The sequence below is a fragment of the Mixophyes fleayi genome, chromosome 4 (genome assembly GCF_038048845.1).
Source record: "Mixophyes fleayi isolate aMixFle1 chromosome 4, aMixFle1.hap1, whole genome shotgun sequence".
Lineage (NCBI taxonomy): Eukaryota > Metazoa > Chordata > Amphibia > Anura > Limnodynastidae > Mixophyes > Mixophyes fleayi.
The window spans coordinates 103,844,111-103,853,407 of record NC_134405.1 but is presented as its reverse complement, the minus strand read 5'-3'; positions in this window follow the sequence as shown (position 1 = coordinate 103,853,407).

Here is a 9,297-nt window from a genome sequence, read left to right as displayed (position 1 = left end):
GAGCTAGACATAAATTCACCTTTTTCGGAGATCTCATCCCACACAGCTAGGCTATAGTGGGGTGGGTGGTTGTAAACACATATGCTCTCATCCCCCACTCCTGCTGGGGGTAGCTGCTAGAGATGCTCACTGACCCCCGTGAAGTGGTTTTGGATCAGGATTAGCTTCGTGTTTTGGTTTTGGCAAAACCACCCTTGTGTGTTTTGGTTTTGGATCTGTATGTTTTTAGAAAAATTACTAAAATATGATAAAATCACATAATTTTGCTCTTTTTTTATCCTACATTATTTTTAACCTCAATAACACTAATTTCAAGTCATTTGCAGTCAATTTTGACCACCTCAGAGGTCACAATATTATTTTCATACACTTTCGGACAAATACTGCAGCGACCTGGCTGGATTGTAAGCAACAGAGCAATGACTCAAACTCATGGCAATTCCTACCACATCTAGGAAACATTGTCACACAGCAGTGGCAAAAAAGAAAAGTGGTGCAAGATGGAATTGCCCTTGGGACCTCCCACCCACCCGGGACCTCCCACCCACCCTTATGTTGGATCTTAAAAAAGACATGCACACTTTAACAAACCAAGCACTTCAGCCACAAAAGTGCCACTCCTTGTGGCTGAAGTGCTTGGATTGTTTGGGCCCCCACAAAACAAGGTAACAATGGCCTAAAGCCACCTAAGGTAACAGTGCTGTTAATTAACTCTACTGTGGCAAGATGTTGTTGTCATCATCCTAAGCCTCATCCTCACCCTCATCAGTGTGTACATCATCCTCACACATTATTAATTAATCACCGCTGGAATCCACCATTACAGAAGTCTCAGTATTTTGATGTAATTGGCGGGAAAGGCTTTCCTCGTGGAACTTGAAGTTCATTTTTATGAACATCATCTTTTACACATTTTGAGGAAGTAGCCTCCTACACCAATCGCTGACAAGGTTCCCACCTGTGCTGAAAACTCTTTCCGAGTACACACTAGAGGGTGGGCAGCTTAGGCAGTGCAAAGTTGGTACATGAGTCTCCAAATTCCAATTTTTTCCTCCCAGTATGTAAAGGGACTGTCTGATCTGTCTATTTCTATTCTGACGTGAAAATAATCCTCCACCATCCTTTGGATGCTGATAGTAGGATCAGGTGGAGTTACGGCAAAGGTGTCACGTTTTTTGGTCAATTCTTTTAGACCAGACCAGGGGGTAAATCTATGAAAATCCCATTTCTGCAAGTCACCAGAAATCGGCGACTTTGCAGTGAAAATTTAAAGCGGCGATGGCTTGTAAAGGCAAGTTTGCCATTACAAGCCATCGCCCCTTTAAATTGTCACTGCAAAGTCGCCGATTTCCGGCGACTTGCAGAAATGGGATTTTCATAGATTTACCCCAGATGTCAAAATTTGGTGCAGAGACATCTGCATCATCCCTGGGTGTCTTGGGAAAGCAAAGTTTTTCCTAGCAGCAGTTGAGTGAGAAACTTAAGGAGAAAACGCCGTCCTGTCGCGTAACACTTGAGCTGTCATCTTGCTCAACAGGAGCTCCTTGCATCTCTTCAGATCTGGATCAGTTGGAAACAAAGAGAAGACATAGCTCTTAAACCGACGATCAAGCACAGTCGCCAAAATGTAGTGATCCGATTTCAAGATTTTGATAACTCTTGGATACTGGCGAAGCGAATAAAGTAATTGATCTACAAGTCTGACATACTTAGCATAATTGCTTTGTTTAATCTCCTCCTTCAGTTTCTCAAGCTGCTTTTACAAAAGTTTAATTAAGGGAATCGCTTGACTCAGGGCAGGGCAAAAACAGTAATACTATGCCTCAGGCATATATCTTTGCATTGGCCCATGTAATCATTATGCAATAGAGATACAGGTTGCAAGTACCGGCTAATGCATCCAGAATTATTTTTCAACTCGTGGTGGTAACAAATGACACTACTAAGGGGTGGAAGAGGCCAACCTAGGGGTAAAGGTATTAAGTGACGATTTTTTCAACTCGCCGCTATTCAGTTTGCAGTGAAAAGTTAAAGCGGCAATGGCTTTAAAGGCATTGTTTTGTCTATAGAGCCATTGCCGCTTTAAATTTTCACTGCAAACTCACCGAATAGCAGCAAGTTGAAAAAAATCGGCACTTAATACTTTATCTCCTGGAGTTAGTGGTCATGGCCCTATGAGCTGTGTAATATATTTGACAATTGGGGGTTGCATTAAGTAGTCAACACTGGATGATAAATTATATACTGAACAACTGGGAGGCTAAATAATATGCTGTGCACAGAGTATATACCATGTTGAGTATGAATGGGGCTTTATTGTAGAGATGCTCACTAACCCCCGTGTTTTGGTTTTGGGTTTGAATCTGGATTACCTTCGTGTTTTGGTTTTGCCAAAACCGCCCTTGCGTGTTTTGGCTTTGGTTTTGTTTTGCTATTTTTTTAAAAATTCCATTTTTGGGCTAAAATAACATAATTTAGGTATTATTTTGTACCTACATTATTATTAACCTCACTACCACTAATTTCCAGTCATTTCCATTCAACTTTGACCACCTCATAGGTCACAATATTATTTTCATACACTTTCAAACAAAGATTGCAGCAGTTCTTGCCAGTGATAAGAAAAAGGCCATTGTCATGCCTGGGCATAAGACCAAAAATCCACCTCTTAAATGTAGAATTATTTTTACACAAATCCTGACAACAGTTGTCTAGCCATTTGTAGCGTTTTTAAAGCCACACTCAGTAGAGGTAGGGACCTTAACCATCTAGGATCCTCATCCATGTTACGGCATTTGAAGTGAGTTCATGGAAAGCTGTTGGGAAAATTAGAAACTTATGTTAAAAAAATAACAACAAGCAGTCCAGCATCATCTACCTCCCTTCTCTCATCTAGATCCCAGCACCTGCAATCTACACCCCCAACACCTTCATCATCAATATGCAGAGAAGCAACAATTGACTGTTAAACAATCGTTTGCAAAAGGAAGCAAGTATGAAAGCTGTCACCCAGTCGTAAAGCGGATCACAGACGCCATGGGGACAATGCTAGTATTAGATCTGCGTCCAATGTCCACTATTAATGTAGCTGGTTTTAGACAGTTACTTGAGGTCTTCTGTCCCTGTTACCAAATTCCATCTCGACACCATTTTACTAGAAAAGCTATTCCTCACCTCTACCAGAAGGTTCATAAAAATGTAATTATTGGGATACAAAATGCCATTCTACCTACTGTACACTTAACCACAGATATGTGGACAAGCGGAACTGGGCAAACTAAAGATTATATGACTGTGACAGCCCACTGGGTTGGTGATTCGCCTTCACCAGCATGAATAGCAGCAGCATGTACCCAAGTACATCACATTTTTCAGAAGTAGGCTATTCTGTGTATCAGCGGCTTCAGTTAGAGGCATACAGCTGACAATCTGTTCCAAAAAGTAAGGGATGTCATTGCAACATGGCTAATCCTGCTTGGACTCTCCTGAGGATATGTCATTTCTGATAACGACACCAATATTGTTCAAGCATTACAGCGGGGGGGGGAGGGGGGGGAGTTAATTCCATCCCATTTCCTGTTTTGCTCACACAATCAACTTGGTGTTACAGAACTTTTAAAAAATGACAATGACATGCAGGAGATACTGTTTGTGTCCCGAAAAATTTAGGGTCATTTTCGGGATTCTGCAACAACATGTAGGAGAATGCAGCAGCTGAAAGAAGACTAGCATTTGAGGGGAATGTACTTTAGTCCAGCGAAGTAGTCATCTGTGAAGAGAGTGCAGGCACGGTTAGCTTGAGTCAAGTGATTGCCTTCATTATACATTTTGAGAAGGAGCTACAGAAATTTAACAGATGAAATAAAACAAAGTAAATGTGCTAACTATATTTTAATTGTAGATTAACTAGTTAATTCACTTTGCCAGGATCCAAGAGCTATCAACATCTTGTAATGACGTTTACTCCTTCAGTTTCTTTGACAACTGCTTGTCGGAAAAATAGTAGCTTTCCCAAGACACCCAGTGGTGATGCAGATGAGTCAGCACAACATTTTGATATTTGCTCTGCTGTAAAACAATTGGCCAAAAATTGTCACAGCTCTGCCCTAAAATGAACTACTAATTCCATTCGGGAGGCAATCGACAATTACATCATAGTACACAGACTTCTATGATAGTGGGATGAATTAGTATTGTTTGAGGAAGATTATCACTAAACCCTGCCACCTCTCCTGTTTCTGAGTAAGCTATGGCACAATAAAATGTAAGTGCAGATTTAGACCAAGCCAGGCAGGCCTATAATTTCTATTTCAGCAATTACAATTAGCAATGGAGCTCTTCTCTTTGGGTGTTACCTATATAACGCTGTAGAATTTGCCTGCAAATTCTACAGACAAGCCTGCTTAGCTTCCTCTTCATCAATGACTCTTAGCAATTGAGCACTAGTCTTTGGGTGTATATTACACCTAAACCTTATTAGTGCAAGTTAGGGAAAATACAGTTTAATCCCTGCTAGGCCCTCTACCATCCTTTGCTTGTTAATAGTAGGATTGGTTGGAGTTATGGGCAAGGTGTCACGATCTGCCCTCAGCTTATGCATTACATGCTGCTTTGCATGGCAGCTCCTGCCCTTTGTGTCCTATTATTGTATTGTATTGCAGCAGTACCTCTGATTACCAGAGGTGCTGCTATTATGCCCTTCTTGTTTGCCTTAGGGGTTAACTTGTTCACCAATTATCCCATGCACCTGGGTGTGGTTTTCCCTTTATATACCTGTCACTCCCAGCACACAGGGCTGGTTATTGTTGTCCCATCCTGTGATGTCCTTTCCTGTTGTCCAATCCTGATGTAATTTCCTGTTGTCCTTACCTGATTGTTTCTGGACATTCATGCTACTTTCTGCATCAGCTGGAACCTGGTATTTATCACTGCTCCTTATTACCTGTTGTTAATACCTCTCTGCAAATAAACACAGAGTGTTTTCACCAAATTCGTGACTCCTAGCTGTACTTCTGTTTGAGATCCGTGACAGTATAACCAGCCCAAAAAACAGCTTTGGAATCAGGTGAAAGTTTTGTTTTATTCTGGGACTTTTTTGCTGCAATCAAGTTTTCATTTGTCTTTTGCAACATGTCTGTTTTACCAATCATGGAATTACCACTGCTACAAACCTTACAAATGGACATTATATTGCTACGCTCCCAGCTGGCTAAATTTTCCACTTTGCTTTTGGACCCACTCAGGAGACTATCAGAGACTGTTTCACTGAAATCTAATACTGTTGATTTGACCCAGCCAACTCTGTCTGCTGCTGAATCCGTGCCGCCAGCACCTTGCAATAATACCATGTCAAATTTGCATTTAACTAACAACTGCAGTTTAACTAATGCCCGGTTCACAAGTGGGCCACGCCCCCATCTGACCGACGTGGAGCGACAGCGCAGAATAACCAACAAACTGTGTCTCTACTGTGCCAGCAATGCACATTTCTTGCAGGACTGTCCTGTCCATAGACCACGTCAGCTTACTGAACCATCTCCTGTTGTTTCCTCTCGGCACTCCAAATCTGTTTATGCTCCAGCATTCCTGTTCTCTGCGAAGAGACCCAATCTGCCAGCTCCAGCCGCCTGTCCTGAGGCACCCACTCCCTCTGTCTCCTGTGCCGAGGTGCCAGCCTCTGTCTCCTGTGCCGAGGTGCCAGCCTCTGTCTCCTGTGCCGAGGTGCCAGCCTCTGTCTCCTGTGCCGAGGTGCCAGCCTCTGTCTCCTGTGCCGAGGTGCCAGCCTCTGTCTCCTGTGCCGAGGTGCCAGCCTCTGTCTCCTGTGCCGAGGTGCCAGCCTCTGTCTCCTGTGCCGAGGTGCCAGCCTCTGTCTCCTGTGCCGAGGTGCCAGCCTCTGTCTCCTGTGCCGAGGTGCCAGCCTCTGTCTCTTGTGCCGAGGTCACATCATCTGCCTCCAGCTCTGAGGTCACATCATCTGCCTCCAGCTCTGAGGTCACATCATCTGCCTCCAGCTCTGAGGTCACATCATCTGCCTCCAGCTCTGAGGTCACATCATCTGCCTCCAGCTCTGAGGTCACATCATCTGCCTCCAGCTCTGAGGTCACATCATCTGCCTCCAGCTCTGAGGTCACATCATCTGCCTCCAGCTTGGAGCCTGTTGCCACTGTGTCCGGTCCTGAGCCTGCTGCCACTGTGTCCGGTCCTGAGCCTGCTGCCACTGTGTCCGGTCCTGAGCCTGCTGCCACTGTGTCCGGTCCTGAGCCTGCTGCCACTGTGTCCGGTCCTGAGCCTGCTGCCACTGTGTCCGGTTCCGAGTCTCCTGCCACTGTGTCCAGTTCCGAGTCTCCTGCCACTGTGTCCAGTTCCGAGTCTCCTGCCACTGTGTCCAGTTCCGAGTCTCCTGCCACTGTGTCCAGTTCCGAGTCTCCTGCCACTGTGTCCAGTTCCGAGTCTCCTGCCACTGTGTCCAGTTCCGAGTCTCCTGCCACTGTGTCCAGTTCCGAGTCTCCTGCCACTGTGTCCAGTTCCGAGTCTCCTGCCACTGTGTCCAGTTCCGAGTCTCCTGCCACTGTGTCCAGTTCCGAGTCTCCTGCCACTGTGTCCAGTTCCGAGTCTCCTGCCACTGTGTCCAGTTCCGAGTCTCCTGCCACTGTGTCCAGTTCCGAGTCTCCTGCCACTGTGTCCAGTTCCGAGTCTCCTGCCACTGTGTCCAGTTCCGAGTCTCCTGCCACTGTGTCCAGTTCCGAGTCTCCTGCCACTGTCTCTGTTCCTGAGCTCCAGTCTGCTCCAGAGGGGGCGCTGCCCTTCCAGTCTGCTCCAGAGTGGGCGCTGCCTTTCCAGTCTGCTCCAGAGGGGGCGCTGCCCTTCCAGTCTGCTCCAGAGGGGGCGCTGCCCTTCCAGTCTGCTCCAGAGGGGGCGCTGCCCTTCCAGTCTGCTCCAGAGGGGGCGCTGCCCTTCCAGTCTGCTCCAGAGGGGGCGCTGCCCTTCCAGTCTGCTCCAGAGGGGGCGCTGCCTTTCCAGTCTGCTCCAGAGGGGGCGCTGCCCTTCCAGTCTGCTCCAGAGGGGGCGCTGCCCTTCCAGTCTGCTCCAGAGGGGGCGCTGCCCTTATCGTCTGCTCCTGAGGGGGCGCTGCCCTTAAAGACTTCTCCAGAGGGGGTCCTGTCCCTCCAGTCTGCTCCAGAAGAGTTGCCAGTCCATGCGGTCCAGCCCGAGTTGCCAGTCCATGCGGTCCAGCCCGAGTTGCCAGTCCATGCGGTCCAGCCCGAGTTGCCAGTCCATGCGGTCCAGCCCGAGTTGCCAGTCCATGCGGTCCAGCCCGAGTTGCCAGTCCATGCGGTTCAGCCCGAGTTGCCAGTCCATGCGGTTCAGCCCGAGTTACCACTTGGTGCTGTCTGCCCTCAGGCTTCTCAAAGTGCTGTCTGCCCTCAGGCTTCTCAAAGTGCTGTCTGCCCTCAGGCTTCTCAAAGTGCTGTCTGCCCTCAGGCTTCTCAAAGTGCTGGCAAGCCTGCCGCCCAGTCCGGGCCTGCTCCCACGTCTGCCGCCCAGTCCGGGCCTGCTCCCACGTCTGCCGCCCAGTCCGGGCCTGCTCCCAAGTCTGCCGCCCAGTCCGGGCCTGCTCCCAAGTCTGCCGCCCAGTCCGGGTCCCCTGTCAGGTCTGTTGCCAAGTCCGAGTCATCCTGTGCTGAGGGTGCCGAGGCTGAGCCATTGCCTTTCTTTGAGGGGCACATTTCCCAACTTTGTGCTCTTCTGAAATTTGCTGCCTCTTATATGCCCTCCATACCAGAGCTTGTTAACAACCCTAAGGGACTTGTACTGTTCCTTATTTCGTATTTTAAAGGAGAAGCTTTGGAATGGGCAAATCCTTTTATTGAAACCCAAGATCCCATCCTGTTTGACCTACAACGGTTTGTTGAGGAAGCAATCAAAAAATTTTCTCCAACCCCTGCAGTGCCATCCTGTGGATCACCGGTGCTTTCAGCAACACTACCCGGCACTACAGTTCGAGAACTACCCTTGTGCTCCACCCAGTTGGCACAGGTCCCAACTCTAAGGAAGTCCCGTAAGAGAGGAGGACGTAAGAAAAGAGGTGGTTCTGCAGTGCTTGAACTGGCAACTGGCATGGTCTCCTTTGCCTTTCCGCCCTTGGACGAGGACTTTTCTGCCGGGCCCCCAATTCTGGACTATGATTCCGATGAATTCAGACATTTCTGGTAATTAGGCGTCTGGAATCCGCCCTTAAGGGAGGGGGTACTGTCACGATCTGCCCTCAGCTTATGCATTACATGCTGCTTTGCATGGCAGCTCCTGCCCTTTGTGTCCTATTATTGTATTGTATTGCAGCAGTACCTCTGATTACCAGAGGTGCTGCTATTATGCCCTTCTTGTTTGCCTTAGGGGTTAACTTGTTCACCAATTATCCCATGCACCTGGGTGTGGTTTTCCCTTTATATACCTGTCACTCCCAGCACACAGGGCTGGTTATTGTTGTCCCATCCTGTGATGTCCTTTCCTGTTGTCCAATCCTGATGTAATTTCCTGTTGTCCTTACCTGATTGTTTCTGGACATTCATGCTACTTTCTGCATCAGCTGGAACCTGGTATTTTTCACTGCTCCTTATTACCTGTTGTTAATACCTACTCTCTGCTACCCTGCATTACCGTTTACCTGGTTGTTTCTGGACATTCATGCTACTTTCTGCATCAGCTGGAACCTGGTATTTATCACTGCTCCTTATTACCTGTTGTTAATACCTCTCTGCAAATAAACACAGAGTGTTTTCACCAAATTCGTGACTCCTAGCTGTACTTCTGTTTGAGATCCGTGACACAAGGTCACACATTTTTTGGTAAAATCTTTCAAACCAGCCCAGATGTCAAACTGTTGTGGTCTGCCACCTGCGTCATCCCTGCTTCTGTTTGGAAAGTGCAATTTGGTGCCAAAACCTCACGTGCCAGAACTACTGCCACTGGTGCCACACTGCTGCCACTGGTGCAGGACTTACACAATCAACTGCATCCTCATCAGTGCCCTCGTCGGCTACACAAATCTCCCCCTCATCCTCTTCTAATTCCAAAGTGTCATCCTCACTTGGTGTATCACCGGGCTGTTCAGGCACACATCAGCAGAAATGCTATGGGTACACTACCAGAATGCTCACGATTACACATACCACTCGTGGATGGACTCTCCTCAGGGATTGGTGTCATTTCTGATTCTGAGCATACATTATCCTCTAATGCCTTACTGTTTTCTTGCAGCTCAGCTTTCACAAGTAACAGTAGTTGGGCACCACTTTT